At 44.5% G+C, this 17,273-nt stretch overlaps 1 protein-coding gene across 1 annotated transcript in view; it reads right to left on the reverse strand.

Moving 5' to 3' along the window:
- NDC80 (NDC80 kinetochore complex component) overlaps positions 1-17,273 on the reverse strand; it is a 2,583,329-nt gene that overhangs the window by 1,246,735 nt on the left and 1,319,321 nt on the right. The gene's annotated exons all lie outside the window — the stretch shown is intronic.

Genomic DNA, 17,273 nt, shown 5'->3' on the forward strand with positions numbered 1-17,273 from the left:
TTTTAGTCTTTTAACCTTCGTTGGATCCTTATTGGCATTACTGATGGCTTGCTTCTTTGTTACTTTGCATTAATGCTGGACCGTTTTATCAGTTTATCGTGTATTGGAAAGTGTGCTTGTAGTAGCAAAACTTGTAGGATGAGATACAAGAATCCAATCTAGAGTGGATTGTTGGGTATACCCTTTACTGCATCTAGTAGGACAATTGATTTGTATGAAACCATAGAGATTAATACTGTTTGCTGGTATTTTTACAGTGTTTGTCAGTTATTAACATCCCCTAAAATGACTGTCTCATGGTTAATGGTCTATGAGATCCAAAATAGTATGTCTTCAAGTATGGGTATATTTTGTCATGGGGGAATATATAGCACTATGACACATATGTGTTTGGTCCTATTAAGATTTAGAAAGGATAAAAGTATCGCTGCTCTAGTGAATGTGGGGTTGTTGTTAGTATAAGGCATGATATTTAAAGTGCCAGGATAAAGTAGGGCTACTCCTCTACTTTTCTTATGGGATCTGTCAAGTCTTGGTGTGCTAAAGTTGGGTGTGTGTGATTTCAGAGTCTTTTATGTTGGAGTTTAGCCAAGTTTCAGTCAAGGCTATGATACCTGGTTTGTTATGGTCAATCTCCAACTACATCCAATCCAAGAAGGCAGCCAAAGACAAGTCACACACAACTAGGAAAACTTTAATACACTTTTATATTTCAGGATTGAGCACTTTCAACTGTAAAGTCAGACTTCTTCAGAATCACAAAACAAGCCTAATATGCACATTTACATATCCCACCCTGTACGTCACGTAACCGTAAACAACCAGTTTTAAAATAAAAGAGTTATGTGCTTACCATACCTTGAAATCTGTGGTATCCAGTGTCATTATTCATCACAGATGGGTATTGGATCCGACCTCAGGTAGAGGGAAGCCCCAAATGGTCCAGAATGGGATCCAATACCCAGGGAGGATGATTCAGATGAGACCAAAGCAGGGAGAACCACAGCTGGCGAGGCCAAAAGGGGGCAATGAGGATAAGAATGGTCTTCTGGTGATGTGCTTTCTGCAGAACTCTGAGGTTAAGGGGATTTGGAGGGTAAGCATACAGGAGTTCCGATGGCCAATCGTGAACCAGAACATCCCTGGGAGACCTCCCCCTCTGGAGAGGATCAGGGCAAAGTAATTGCTGCACTTGTGGTTGACAGGGGAGGTGAATAGGTCTCAACAAGGAAGACTCCAACGGTTGAATATCCGATCAGAGACCACTCGTGAGGACTCAGGTTAGACCTGCTGAGTTTGTCAGCTAACATGGAAGTGCCAGGGATGTGTGTTACAAGAAGAAAGCATCTAGGAGACATCGTCCATTCCCACACTCCCATGGCCTCTCTGCAATGAAGATAAGACAGTGTTCTTCCTGCTTGTTGATGCACCAAACTACTGCCATGTTGTCTGTCTGAATTGCTATAGTCCTGTGAGGAAGACATTCTTGAAAAGCTTGCAGTGTTAGGACTGTGCTCATCTCAGGGACGTTTAAAATGCAATTTGATCTCTACAGGGGACCACATGCCATGAACCATCCTTCCCTGAAAATGCCCCCCCCCCCCAGTAGGAAGGCACCTGTGGTCACTGTGGTCTTAAGTTGGGGAAGACAAACAGGCCTGCCTGCAAATAGGTCTTGAGTGTGAAGCCACCAAGCAAGATGGTTTTTGCACATCCAAGAAATCCTGATGGTCATGGACAAGGGGTGAACCTGAGCTGACCACTGAACCACCAGGGATCACTGGAGCACCCACATGTGATATCTGGCATGAGGCACCAGCTGAATTGGCAGCTGGCACTGAGCCTAGAGCTTGCAAAACTACATAAGCCGAGGCATGATTGACAGGCAGCAGCTGACAAACCTGGTCCTGAATAATCTGAACCCTGCAGGGAGGGAGTGATGCAGTCTCTGACAGTGTCTAAAAGAAACCCGCTAAACTCCTGATTCGGACAGGGTGGAAGATTTGACTTTGCAAGGTTGACTGTGATCCCCACATCATGGAAGAGTTGGAAAGTATAGTCGGAAGTCATAGACAGTTGATGACTCGTGCGGGCCGTGAGGAGCCAATCATCCAGATATGGGATGACCAGGAATCCCTGCAGTCACATATGAACTGCTACCACTGCCATGCATTTTGTAAACACCTGGGGGGGGGTGACTGACCACTAACCGAAAGTGCAGTTGTCTCCTGGAGTGTCTGTCGATTTTCATATGATAGTACACGTCCTTGAGATCCACTGAGCACATCCAATCGTCCTTGCACAGAAGAGGCAGAATGGACTGTACAGTGACCATCCAGAAAGTACAGTTGTGTACACTTACCATAAATATAGATGTCTGAGTATATTCACTGTTACAGTCATCACCTGTGTCTCATCCCTGCTGTGGTAGCCCTCGGTCAGCCCGAATACCAGAGTCAATGCTATTGTGCACCAGCTGCTGTCGCCTGTAGTCTGACGTCAGGCGACTAGTGCTATAAAGTAAGGCAGCCAACATCATTACATCAGTTTTTCTTGCCATAATTTATCAAAAGCACAAGGGAAAAGAGAAAAGTGGTCCTGGTGGCTAAAAGCCACCTTGAGAAGCTTATGTCCCCCTAGGGGAAGATGTTAAATGGGGGATGGAGGGAGGGAAGCCAAGACTGCAACAGTCAATACACCTGAACATCTACATTTATGGTAAGTGTACACAACTGTACTATATTCTTCATGTTTCACTGTTGCAGTCATCACCTGTGGGAGGATTCCCAAAGCTAAGGAAAGGGGTGGAAGGATAGGTCGAGTCCTACATATGGGTTAGGAGACCCTGAAGAATTGCATAGGCAAACCCTGCCCTAAACTTAGAAAAGAGAGCAAGGTGGTACTGCTTTGTAAAGGTATGGACAGAGGTCCAGGTGGCCGCTTCCAAAATGTCCCTGGTAGGTACTCCTCTGAGGAAGGCATTGGAAGTGGAGGTTGCCCTAGTGGAGTGGATAGAGATAGACTTGGGGATGGGTTTCCCATTTGCTCTGTAGCAAAAATGGATAGTGTGAAAGCCATTTGGAAATGGTTTGTTTGGAGATGTGCTTCCCCTCTGCCCCTGGGAAAATGCTTACAGGACGTTGGTCTATTTTTCTGAATGGCTTAGTATGGTCCAGATAGCATCCGAGTTGTCTGTGCACATCTAGTGAGTGTAGAACTCTTTCCCCCTTGTTTTGAGGGTTGAAAAAGAAGGTGGGAAGGTGTATGGCTTGGTTAAGGGTCATGTCAGATACCACCTTGGGCATAAAAGGAGGGGTTAGTCCTCAGAGAGACTCTGCCTGCATGGAAAATGATTAAGGGCTCAACAACCATGACAACTTGAAGTTCCGAGACCCTTCGGGCTGAGGTGATAGCTAGTAGGAAGGCAGTCTTCCAGGAGAGATATTTCAATTCTGCTTAAGTGGCAGGTTCAAAAGGAGGTAAGGTTAGTTTTTCTAACGCATAATTCAGGTCTCAGGGTGGCATGGGAGGCCTTCTGTGAGGCCTGATTAATTAAGCAATTCCTCAGAGGAGCTTCTAATAAGGATGAGAGAAGAGGGGTGGGTCTGAATCATAATGGGCAGAAATGGCCGAGGCAAGAATTTTAACAGAGGAGAAAGAGAGGCCACTATTCAGCAACTCTGTTAGGTAATCTGGCTCACGCATAACAAACCTGACATCCTAGCCATCTCAGAAACATGGCTAAAACCCTCTATAAAAGACTCTGAAATAGTTCCAGCTAACTACTCAATTCTTAGAAAAGACAGGTCCCACAAGAAAGGAGGTGGAGTAGCCCTCCTTTACTCATCTTCCTTACTAATTACTCCCTACAACAAACCTATCCCACAATTTAACAATGCTGAATTACTCATAACTCTCCTACAAGTTAATAAGCATAAAAACATATGTGTAGTATCCCTTTACATCCCCCCAGGAGAAAATATCTCCACACTTGAAGATATCCTCTCCTGGCTCTCCAACAACATCAGCAATGAAACCATAATCTTAGGAGATGTAAATATTAACTGGGCCTCCATCCAGTCACCAACTACCCCCCTTAACATCAACCTATATAATTTCTCCCAGCTTATCAACTCTGTTACACACCCATCAAAAAAACTCTCTAGTGGCAGCATTCTAGATTGGATTCTAGTATCACATCCCCATAATTTCTCAGACAGTGGTACTCTTCCCGACCCTCTAGGTGATCACATGCCCACCTTCACTCACCGACTTCCCTGTATCATACACCACACCCACAATTACATTACTACCCGTAACCACAAAAACTTTAACTCAACAACCTTTTTAAATTCTCTAAAAGCAGTAAACTGGAACAATCTACGGACATTAGCCTTAGATGATGCAGTTGCTTACTTTAACTCAACATTCTTAGAAATACTAGACTCCCAAGCCCCCCTGCAGACAAAGAGAATAAGAAATAATTCTGCCCCTGGCTTACCAAAACACACTATCTACCATGCCTCAGAGATAAAGCCTGGGGACTATATCAGAAAAACAAACCCCTGAACACCATATTGATTACAAAACACTTCAAATAAAGTAAAGAAGTCTATTATCTCTGATAGACAAAAATACTTTTTTACACTCCAAAACAATAATAAAACAAATCCTCAAAAGTTTTGGAAAGGAATTTCTACCCTCCTTAATCCCAGTAAGCCACACACCCCTACCCCAGACCCAAATGTCCCTGATTTAGACTTAGCTACTCAATTCAACTCCTTTTTCATTGAATCTATTAGCAAGCTAACTTCCTCCTTCCTTAGTCCCACCTCACCATCTAATTCACCCCCACACTCTCCTGCAAACTCTCCGCCTTCCACTATCACTCCTCCCCCCTTACCATCTACTCACAGTCTATCCTCTAGCTCTTCTCCTATCCCAACTTCCACATCATCCTTACCTTCCTCCAACTCTCTTTCTCCACACTCAACTCTATTTTCACTAAAACCAATACCCACTTCTACTATAAAGAAACTCCTTCAGAAATTGAAGCCATGTACAAATGCACCTGATAACATTCCCTCTTACTTCCTAGGTATAGCTGCTGAAGCAATTGCCTATCCTATAAGCATTCTAATAAACCGTTCCATCCATGAATGTACAGTGCCCCAACTCTGGAAACAAGCCTTCATCATTCCTCTGCATAAAGGAGGTAACAACTGTAACGTCAACAATTTCCGTCCCATTGCTATCCTGTCCCCCATTTCTAAACTCCTAGAAAAATGTGTCCAACTCCAACTCTTAACACATCTCTTAGATAATAACCTTCTAACCCCTACTCAACACGGGTTTAGACCAAATCATAGCACTATGACAGCCCTACTCTCCTACCTAGAGACTGTTAATAAAGCACGTGACTCTGGCCAAATTGTCTCCACCTTACTACTTGACCTCTCTAAAGCCTTCGATACTATCTCACACAGCCTACTCTTAACTAAACTTTCACAACTTCACCTCTCTCCCTCCTCCGTGAACTGGTTCTCTAGCTATTTATCAAACAGATTCCAAGCTGTAAAATGGAAAAAGGCCACTTCCTCCTTTCTTAGTACCCCTACCGGAGTTCCCCAAGGCTCCATTCTTGGTCCCCTTCTTTTCAATATATTTATAAATGACTTCCGCAAATCCTTTCCATTCTCTAACATCATACAATATGCAGATGATTCTACCATTATCTGCTCAGATACATCTCCCTCTATGCTCCAAAAGCTTACACAAGAAGCTTTTTTAATTACTGAACATTGGATGAAAATAAACCACCTAGCTCTCAATGCCTCCAAAACTAAACTTATGGTATTTACCCCCTCAAAAACTACCCCTTTCGATATGAACACATTCTCTATTACTAGCGAAAATAACTCATCCTTGGAACTGGTGACTGAAACCAAGTTACTTGGTGTCCAAATTGATAACCAGTTTAACTTCAACTCCCATCTACAACTAAATATCAAAAAAACCCATCAAAACTAGGCATGCTCTATCGTCAAAATCAATTCCTCACATGCTCCTCTAAAATTACTCTCTCCTCTTCTTTTCTTATCCCCTCCCTTCTCTATGGAGCTCCTTTGCTAACAAATCTTCAGTCCTCTCTAAAAAAACAACTTTCTTCATGCTATAACAAAATCGCTAAGTTCGCAAACGGTCACAGGTCCTCCACCCACCACTGCACCTCTCTCCAAAAACTAAACTGGCTTGAGTTACCTAATCAACTCAACTACACTCAGTTAACTTTAGCCCACAAGCTCATTCTTAACCCATCTCTCTGTCCCTCCCTGTCCTCCACCTTCAGGATGCACCTACCCAATAGGGCTTTAAGGTCTAACAATCAAAACCTATTAGAAGTACACAAACCAACTCGTCCTCCAGGCAAAAACTTACTATCCTTTAACCTAGCTCATCTCTGGAACTCACTTCCACCATCAATTCGCACTACTCTCAATCATAACATATTTAAAAAATCTCTTCATATGTATCTAAGGTCCCAGTGGGAATGCTCTTGCTCCCACCCCTCATAAAAGGCCAAATGGGAATGCTCTTGCTCCCACCCCTCATAAAAATATGGTATTTACATCTCCCTTCACACTCATGTTACCTGACTGTACCTTATAAGCTTTTGTCCTTACAAAATAACCACTCTGTATGTGTAAAGCAACATCACTCTTCTCTAAATAGTATTGTTTGAATTCCTAAAGTTTGAATTTATTTTTTAAATATTTTGAGTATTGTTTGTTTGTTTCCTGAAGATTCAACTCATATGTCTGTATCTTGTACTATTGTATTTATCATGACACTGTTTGTACCTAGTTTGTTATTGCTTTTTTGGAGCTTTTCTCCCCAGGACTCCATTGAAAACGGGTTATTTTGACCCAATGGACTATCCTGGTAAACCAACTGCAAATAAATAAATAAATAAATAAAATAATCCAAGATGAGAGGGATGGAAGGTAGGGAGGTACTGCCCCCTTTGGATAGTTTCCAGGAGAAGAATCTTTTCCATTTTCCTACATATGATTTTCTTTCACAGGGCCTTCTGGCTTCTGGGATAACGTCCAGGACCTGTTTGCTTAACAGGGACTCCTTGTTAGTTTTTAGTGTATAAGCCATGCTGAAAGATTGAGTCTCTGTAGGTCTGGCTGCAGTACCTTCCCCCTCTCCTGGGTCAGGAGGTCTGACATCAGGGGAAGCAGCTTTGGGGGCTGTAAGGTCAGGCTGCGTAATAAGGGGTACCAATGCTGTCTGGGTCAATATGGAGCAATGAGGATGGCCTTTGGTCTCTCCTCTTATTTTGATCAGAACCTTGGGAATAAGGGGGAGAGGAGGGTACGCGTACACGAGGGAGTTCCAGGGGAAGGTCAAGGCATCCACCTTCCATGCTAGGAGGCGATACTCCCTGGTACAGAACTTTTGCAGATGGTGGTTGAGGTATGAGGCAGAGATCCACTTCTGGAGCCCCCACTCCTGAGTGATTTGCAGAAAAATTTCTCTGTGGAGCTTCAATTCGTGGGGGTCCAGTAAGTTTCTGCATAGGTGGTCTGCCAGTGTGTTGTTGATCCCTGGTAAGTACTAGGCAATTAGGTGTAGCCCGATGGAAGTGGCTATAAGCCAGAGACTCATGGCTAACCTGCACAGGGGGTAAGATTGAGTGTCTGCTTGTAGATGCAACACATCACTGTGGTGTTGTCTGTTTTTATAAGGAGGACCTCTGGCCTGAGATGGGGTTGGAAGAAAGTTAGAGCCTTTTGCACTGCCATCATTTCTTTCTGGTCGATGAGCAAGTGAAGTTGCTGGGCATTGCAAAGGCCTTGGGTACACCTGCCTGCTAGGTGAGCGCCCCAAGCAATGTCTGAGGTGTCAGTGGTGATTATCTGGCCGGAAGAGCAGAGGATGAAGGAAAACTACTCGTGTACCAACACCTTTGCCCAATGGTTCTTGGAATTCATAAATTCCAATGCCCTGGATCAACTAATCCATAGTCCCACCAGGGGCTCCAATATCCTAGACCTGGTCATTACCAACATGAGAAATTGATGCTCCACACCTATGGTCACCCCCTCATTGGTCAGGTAAGACCATAAGCTAATCACCCTTAACATCCACATCCCACCCCTACCCCCCCCCACCCCAGTAAGGAAACCTCCATAAAAAACTTCTCCAAAGCCAACTTCATGCTACTCAAGTCAGAAGTTACAAACTTCATGACACCCATGCAGACGGGAACTGAAAGTTCGACTGCGGAGTCCTACACAAAGGCACTGTAAGAGCACATCCAATCATGCATGCATCGTGCCATCCCAAACAGAACCAATATGCTCTCCTCCAAAAAAGGAAGCCAATCTGGTGGCCCCCTGCCATAAACAAACTTTACAACAAAAGGAAGAAACTGTTGCAGAAAAGAGGAAAATCCCAGGATGCAAAAGACTCCCTTACCAGCCTCAGTAAGAAGCTGAGAGATCTCATAAAATCCTGCAAAGCTAGTTACAAAAATAAAATTTCCAAAGATTCCAAAGACACCCACAACGCATTCTATAACTACGTCAAGAATCTAAATGGCAATGCTCAGATCTGCTCTGAGCTACAACAGAATGGCATTAAATATACCGATCCCAAGGATATTGCCAATATCCTGGCAGATCGATTCAGTGCCAACTTCACCCCCCTCTCAGCCCCTAAATGGCCCATCTCAATACCGGAAAGATTGTCAAATTCCGGTAATAACGGCAACACAGGTAAAAAAACATACTCTCCAAAGCTAAGAATACAGTATCCATGGGACCAGATGACATCCTGGTCTGTGTATTACATGAACTACAAAAGGAGATGGCACCTCACCTAAGTGTCATGTTTAATCATACCCTCACCTCAGGCTTCATGCCCACTGAGTGGCGCACAGCTACAGTTATCCCACTCCACAAGGGGGGATCCACCTTGGATCCTGGGAACTACTGCCCATCAGTCTGACAAGCCTGATCTGCAAGGCCATGGAACTTATAAACAAAGACACTGGCAACCTTAAAACACTGGACGCCACCCAGTTTGGGTTCGTGAAGGGCCAATCTTGTCTCCTGAACCTGACTGACTTCCTCGAATCAGTCTCCAGAGCCGTGGACAAGGGTAAGGCAGTCCACACAGCCTATCTGGACCTCGCCAAGGCCTTTGACACCATCACCACTCTGGAATCATAGATAAACTTACTAAGCTGGGCATTAATCCCTATGTCACTCGATGGGTTGCCAACTGGCTTGCTAACAGAATCCACACTGTAAAAGTAGCTGACTCCAAATCCAGCTCCAGACAAGTGGAGTACCTCAGGGTTCAGTCCTGGGACCTCTCTTGTTTGGCATCTACTTCCCTGAAGTGAAGGCCAACACTAAGGGACTCTGGCTAACAAAGTTTGCAGATGACTGTAAACTGGGAGCCATTATTGAATCCCCAAATTATGTTGATACTCTACAAAAGGGCCTTACAGAAACAGATGCTTGGTGCCAGAGCCATGGGCTCAAGCTCAATGCCAAGAAATGTATAGTTATCCCTTTTGGGAAAAAAACATGTATCCGTGAATTACCAGTCACAAACAAATGCTCGGTGTTGGCTTAAGTCCTGCCAAACGATACCAACAATAAATAGAACAAAATAATCTATGGCAGGACACAGCTATGAATCTAAATGGATAATTGAGCTTATGGCACACAGGAAACCAGGTTTGAATGATGCCATTCCCATGAAACCCGCCCTTAAAAATAGGAGGGTTTTTTACTGATTCTCATTGGTGGATATGGTGTTTAAATTTGAGTATTTTACATGTGTTTTTTATCTGATGAAGGGTTTATACCCGAAAGCGCTCATCTGTTTTACTTGCTGTTTCTTAAAGAAAGGTTTTTAATAAATACTTGTGAATACATAGCTGTGTCCTGCCATAGATTATTTTGTTCTATCCGTGAATTACCACTTAGGTGGCAGTAAACTAAACACCGAAAGTGTGATAAGAGACTTAGGGACACAGGTGGACAGTGGTCTCATCTTGAATAACCACATCGCCACAACAGTCAGGAAAACCTTCTATGTGGCACACCATCACCAAGGGCTTTTCATCCAGAAAAAAGGAGGTCATTGTCCTGCTGTACTCATCCCTCATTAGACCCATTACAGAATACAATGCCCTACTTGGTATGTACCTCTCAAAACATCTGCAACAACTGGAAAGGCTGCAGAAATACCTCACTAAAAGAATCACAGGCCTAAAGCAGATGCCCTATGCTGACCGCCTTAAAAAAAAACCTCCAGCTATACTCTGTCGCATATAGTCTAATAAGAGGCAATCTCTGCTTAACATACAAGATCATGTCAAACCCAGAGCTGTTGGACATGCTACACTTAAAGAAATCCCAATCCTTCAAAGCCACACGCTCCAGGGATCTAAACCTTGTCATCACAATAAACAAAACATGCTGGAGGGATAGGTTCCTGACTCAAACTCCCCATACTCTGGAATAGACTGCCCATACATGTCAAGCAGAGCACTTCTTTGGCCCTCTTCAAAAGGACCCTTGATGATTGGATGGGAGAAAGGAAATTCACCCCAGGGATCACGTCAGTTGCCCTGCTAGACAGGGGTCCAGGGAAGTAAAGAGTGTGGGGAGAAATAGCCAGGGAATTGTTATGGCTAGGCTTGTATACGCCCTAGGGCCGATAGCCTAGTACCAACCTATGAACCTATAAGACCCTTGTTCATGGTACAGGTCTCTGCCCACCAGAGAAATTCAGCCCTTATACAAGGGATCAGAGGGAGAGTGGTTCTCTAGGGACTGAGTGCTGGCACCAAACGTTCTTTAAATACCACCGAAGTTTTCTCATGTGAAGCCTGGCGAGAGGGCTAAGAAGGATGCAAGATGCCATGTATCCCAGGGCTTGCAGGAACTTCCTCACAGTGAGGTGACTTCTGGAAGCCAGCTGGGTGAAGTAGACAGGAAGGCCATTTGGGATGCAGCGTCTAGCACAGCTCTCAGGAAAATAATTTTTTCTGGTGGGGTTTTGTTTTGATTTTTTTTCTTGTTGATGGTGAACCCTAGGGAAGTTAGGACTGACTTGACAAAGAGAAGGTCCTGGAGCAACTTTTCTTTGCAATCTGCCTAAATGAGGCAGTCATCCAGGTAAGGGTAAATCGGTATATTTCTTGGTCTGCAGAATGCTAGAGCCAGGGTCAAGCATTTGGTGAATACTCTGGGAGCAGTGGATAACCCAAAGGGGCAGTGCAGAGAACTGAAAGTGTTGATAGCCTGCTCTGAAGTGCAGGAATTGTCTGCACGATTCCCTGATGGGGATGTGGAGGTAGGCTTCTTTTAGGTCTAGTGTCACAAGACAGGCATTTTTTGTGAGCATAGGCAGGAGCTGCTGCAAGGTTAGCATTTTGAATCTGGGGACCACCAAGGTGGTGTTCAGTTTGGATAGATTCAAGATGGGGCGCCAAGTGCCCTCTTTTCTGGGAACAAGGAACAGGAACAGTCTGGAGTAAAAACCTTTTCCTGTTTGCTCTGGAGGGACAGGTTCTACTGCCCCCTGGGATATTAAGAGTTTGGACCGGTTTCAATGCCACTGCCCACTGGTTTGGGAGGAGGTATGGGTGCCCTCTTGGAATTGGGAGTCCGCTGAAGGAGAATCTGTACCCCTGAGAAATGATTTTTAAGACCCATTGGTCCTTGATTATAGAAACCCAATTTTCTTTGAAGAGGGTGAAACTTCATCCTAGTTTTGGAAGAGTGAAAGAAGGGCAGAGTGGGGAAGGAGAGTCATTGTGAATGCTTGCCATAGAAGCTTGGCTTAGAACTTCCTGCCTTAGAGACAGAAGTGGTCCACTGTTTGCTTCTTTGCTGGTCCTGGGATAGGGACCTGGATGGCCTGTTCCTGCAAGGCTTACCTTGGCCCTGTCTGCTAGGTGCAGGGAAGGCTCAGTGCTTAGAGGGAAAGTTTCTGCTGAATCTGGGAGGTTGAACTTGAAAGAAATCCTTTACTGTTTCCATAGATTTTGCTTTGGCTTCCATATTTTTTCCCCAAACAGACACTACTTTATCTAGGGGTGCATCAATAAGTTTAGACTTGACATGTTCCTTCAGCCATGCAGGTCTCCTAATAATAGATCCCATTACTGCTGACCTGATAGAGGCTTCTAGGGAGTCATAGCCACATTGTAATGAGTGTTTGTCCACTTGACAAGCAGAGTGTAGTACTTCTGCCAGCTCTTTTGAGTTGGCACAGTCAGGAGAGGTAGCAATCTTCTGTTTTAATTGCTCCAAAATGTGTTATTGATATTTTAACATATGGATATGTAGCATATCGCCTAGTCCTAGGTGATCTCTGCCTAACATATAAAGCTATGTCAAACCCAGAGCTGTTGGACATGCTACACCTAAAGAAATCCCAATCCCTCCGAGCTACATTCTCTAGGGACCTAAACCTTGTCACCACAATAAACAGGACATGCTGGAGGGATAGATTCCTGTTCCAGAGACTTCCCACACTCTGGAACAAGCTACACATCTGTGTCAAGCAAAGTTCCTCATTAGCCCTCCAAGAAAAATCTTGAGTGGATGGGAAATAGGAAATACACCCCGGGGATCACTTCTGTGGCTCTGCTCGACAGGGGCACAGGAAAATAACTTTCTTGGGTGGCGTAAGCCAGGGAACCTTGTTGGCTAAGCTTACTTAGGCCCTTGGGACGATAGCCTAGTACCTACCTATGAACCTATGAACTGACAATTGAGTGCTCTGATAGCGAAGGTTGCAGAGGTGTATACTTTCTTATCCCATCTGTCCAGAGCTCTGGAGTCTTTGTCGGAAGGAAGAGGATTCTTGGCAGAACTAGTCTTAGCTCCTTTGGGTCCCTGTGTAATGACCTCAGGGTCTGCAGCAGGATTCCTGTATAGGTATTTGAGAGAATCCGGTACTCTGTAGTACCCGTCAGATTTACTTGAAGCAGGAGGCAGGGCATCAGGGGCTAAGCTGGATTCATGGAAAACATCATGCACCACTTAGAAAATAGGTGTGATGGCCAGGGTTCTATGCTGGGACAGGTCCAGAAACTGTCTAAGTCTTTTCTTAGATTGTGGGAAGTCTTGAGATTCCGATTGAAAATGTTCCCTGAGGGACTGAAGGGTTTCCCCAAATGAGAGGTCCTCTGGAGGGGAGGCAGAAGGGATGGATTCCTCTGCATCTGAATCCTCAAACAGTTAAGGGATGTTGTTCCTCTTCAAAAGCAGAATGATCAGATTCCTCAGACTCTTGGTCTGTCATAATTTCTGGAGAAGGATGCCTTTTCCTTTTAGGAGTGGGGGCCAGTTTTCCTCGGATAAGGGAGATGAGATCCTCCGCCATTTTAAGCATTTGAACTTGGGGTGGGGCAGCTGTAGCAAGATGGTGGCTAGAAGCAGATTTCCTAGGAGTGGCCCAGCGTTTAGGCCTGAGAGAATCCGTCGGTCACTGACAAGCGGTAGTCGGATGTGAAGACGTCATTTTATGTCTAGTATCATAAGTGCGAAAGGCCTCCTCAGAAGCTGGTGCCTGTGTTGTGGCTCCGGACCTAACCGAGGCAGAGACAGCCAAAGGCTCAGAAGATGAAGTAGATTTCTGCGGCATACCGGACTCCGAAGAAGGTCTCGGCAGAGGCCTGCGTAGATAGCGAGTCGTGCATCAAGTGCTGCGAAAGTGCCTCACTGAATTCCAAAGAAATGACTTGCTTAGCGGTAGCATCATCAGAAGGCTTAGCCTTGTGTGGCCTGTCTCTATCTTTAGCTCTACGTTTTTTCAGAATGTACACATATTCTTGGCTGACTGACGCCATATCAGAATCCAAAGATGGAAGACGAAAATAACTATCTATAAAAACAGCTCTACTGCGAATGGTTCTCAAATTAAAGAGGGCAGAGAACAGTCAACGAGGGATGGTGTGGTCTGGGCCTAAACAAGTGATGCAGTAAGAATGAAAGTCTAGGTGTGGGATCCGTTTTCCACAGGTGAGACAATTGTTAACTTTTTCGAACATCAGTTAGTGCAAGAAAAAAAGGTCATTAATGGGGAACTTAGCTTTAGATGTTTTCTGCTGAAAATTCAACTTCTGGTAGCAACTAACCGGCACTCGTGCGAACTGCTTCTGCTACGGGCTCCATGGCAAGAAAGACTGATGTAATGATATCGGTTGCCTTGCTTTATAGCACTGATGACCTGAAGTCAGACTACAGGCAACGGCAGCCGGCGCACAAAAACATTGCCTCTGGTATTTGGGACGACCGAGGGCTACCACAGCAGGGATAACCCAAAGGTGATGACTGCAACAGTGAAACACGAAGAACATCTTGGACTTCTTGACTGACAGGTTCAGCTCGCTGAGGTCCAAGTCCCCAGTCTAATTTGGCACCAAAAACAAGCATGAGTAAATTTCGGATCATTATTATACTTGTAGGGTCCTCATGGATGACTCTTTTTAAGATGATCTTGAAATTTGAGCTGGGTCAACTCCCTTTGTTGGGGTGGAATGTGTGGGAGAAATTTTGGGATAGGAGAGGACTGGAAGAAGGGAATGAAATAAGCCCTGGAAATGATTTTTAACACCCACTGATCTGAGGTGACACTTGTCCAGACTAGTGTCTATAGACATCACCCGACTGCCTCCAGGGCAGGACTTGCGGGCAACGCCTCATAAGCGCTGAGTGGGCATCTCTGAGAAAGGTTCCCTAGAGCCCTGGTTCTGCGGAACTCCTGTCTTTAAGGTAGCATCTGCCATTGAATCCCCTATTACGACCAGTAGAAAAGGATGCCTGTGGAGCATCCTGGAAAGAGGACTGAGTCCTGCAGAACCAAAGTTTCTTACTACCCCACTGAATCTTAGAAAAAGAATGCTGGGGAGTAGAAAACTTGATTCCGGCTGTGGACACAGTTTCCCTCCCGCTCGCTGCGGCTCAATGTCTCTGATGGATGGGCCGAAAAAAGGTTGATCCGTCAAAATGGGCATTGCTAAAAGATGTCTTAAAAGGTTCCGCAAACACTCAAAGGCAAAGCCAAGTATGCTGTCTAATGGCAATGGCTCTGCCTGCCGTTCGAAAGGTGGCCTCCGCTGCACTGGGGATCAACCTCATCAAAGAATTAGCCAGGGAAGTTAGAGAAAGCTTCGGGGAGATCAACTTAAGACTCTTCAGAGGCAGTAACTCAAAGGGAAATGGAGAGTTCCGAGACCAAATCCCTTTGCAGCTGGGTGAAAAGTGCTATGTAATTAGTCGCTGTCAGTTCAAAGATTGCCGAGGTGAAAATGCTCTTTCCGAAATGATCCCCCAGACACCCTGTTCGGGAGATGGACCGTGAAACTGCTCAGTGAGCTCTTAAATAGCTGTGGCCACCACGATGGCATCAAGTGTGATGCCCTTCCTCTAGAAACTTTTGTCTTTAGGGAGAATAAGAAATGTGTCCTCCTTTTTGATAAATGATTCCACTGTGTCTGGTTCCTTCCACGCCCTGCTGGCAATAAGTTGTAGAAGCTCATTGGCAGGGGGAGGACACCCAGGTAGAAAATGGGCCCATACCAAAGTCTTTCAGGAACAGGGATTCCTCTGAAGATGGGGTGGGGGAAGACCAAACGCCTCCTTGCTTTAAGATCTCAAGGATGTCCCCGAAGGACACCTCCTCAGATGGAAGTCTGGGGGACCAGCCTCCTTCCTCGAAATCCATGTTCTCAGTGAGGGACACTCCAGAGGATCCAAAGTGCATCATCTTGCATGTCCTCTTCCAAGGGGGTCCTCTGCAGTGAGCTCTGGGGAGGACTCGGAAGAGGCAGGGACCACATGCGGGGTAATTGTTAAGAGAAAAAGTTTTAAAACGTACTATTTGTCTTTTTCCTCTTCTTGCAAAGTGAACATGTTATTTGTTGGGATATGCCTATCAAAGATGGGCCTCATCTGTGAACAAAATGCAGCATTGCTTATAAACCTGAATAATAACTGTTTTCTGCTTTTCAGAATAAAGAGACCTGGTTATAACTCAGTGAAGCCTGGGATAAGGATGCACGGCAGAGTAGGAGTTAACTTACTGAAGCAGGCTGTGTGCCCTGGAAAATTTGAGCTACCATTGTTGAACTGAACATTCTGTACTTCTTGAACATTCCCTACTAACTATTGGTTTGAGGTGATTTGTGATAAACATGTTTCCCACAGGTGTTTTCCATAGCCAACTGTCAACGGTCAGAAATGTAACAAAAAGTTGTTTTGCTTGCAGTATAAAAGTTGTCAGTAAACAAGTTGACCAGAGGAGGAGATCATCTTGGCCAACATGCTGTGTAATCTGGTTAGCTGCTAATAAAGAAGTTTTTCATCACCTGAGGCAGATGTGACTCGTTTGAATTTTTCTTCCGACATTTTGGTCCTTCGGACCGGAAACCTCTACGAAGATACGGATCAGACCGACAGAGACAGAAAAACCTGTGCAGGTGAGGGTTTCTCATCTTAAGATTCCCTCGACTGAAAGCCCTCCGACTGATTTGTCGTTGAGAGGAGGCTGGCCTCTCTCTGATACCTATCTGAGGGATGGTTTCTGAATGAAAAGGGGAAACTGAGTCTCATCTGGTTCAGGTAGGATGAAAAATAAATTTTCTTTTAATTTAATCTTGTCGACAAGGGTTTTATTTTTAGTTAAGGGTGGGTAGGATTACTTGTTAAGATTATTTTGTTAGGATCACCCGTTAAGATAGCCCCATTTTATAATAAGCCCTGTAAAATAACTTTGATACAGTCCTAAAATAAGAAATCTAGGGGAAGCATGGGTTCGAGTTGCTGCAAGTGTGAGAGTGATGTCTGTTTAAATGTTGATGCTAAGTATATGAAAGGTTTAAACAAAAATAATGTTAAATTTTTGAAAAAGTGGAAGTTGAAATATGATTTTGATGGTACCCTGAATAAGAATGCCTGTGCAAAATTGGTTAGAGATTTGAAAAGAGATGCAGGAACTAGAACTAAAAAGCAAAGACAATTGGGATTTCCCCAAGCACAAAAATGGTTAGAAGCAGCAAATAGACGTGCTATAAAAGAAAAACAGTGCCAGGAAAAAGAAAAAAATAAATCAAAAGGGATCACTGGTGCCAAGTGGAAAAGTAGCATTATTTTTAGATAAGGAGGATGAGCATACAGTTTGTGCAGTACAAAGGCAGGCAACTGCCCCACCATATGGGGAAATTGCTGCTG

The sequence above is a fragment of the Protopterus annectens genome, chromosome 5.part0, assembly GCF_019279795.1.
Source record: "Protopterus annectens isolate FY-2018-M chromosome 5.part0, PAN1.0, whole genome shotgun sequence".
Classification (NCBI taxonomy): domain Eukaryota; kingdom Metazoa; phylum Chordata; order Ceratodontiformes; family Protopteridae; genus Protopterus; species Protopterus annectens.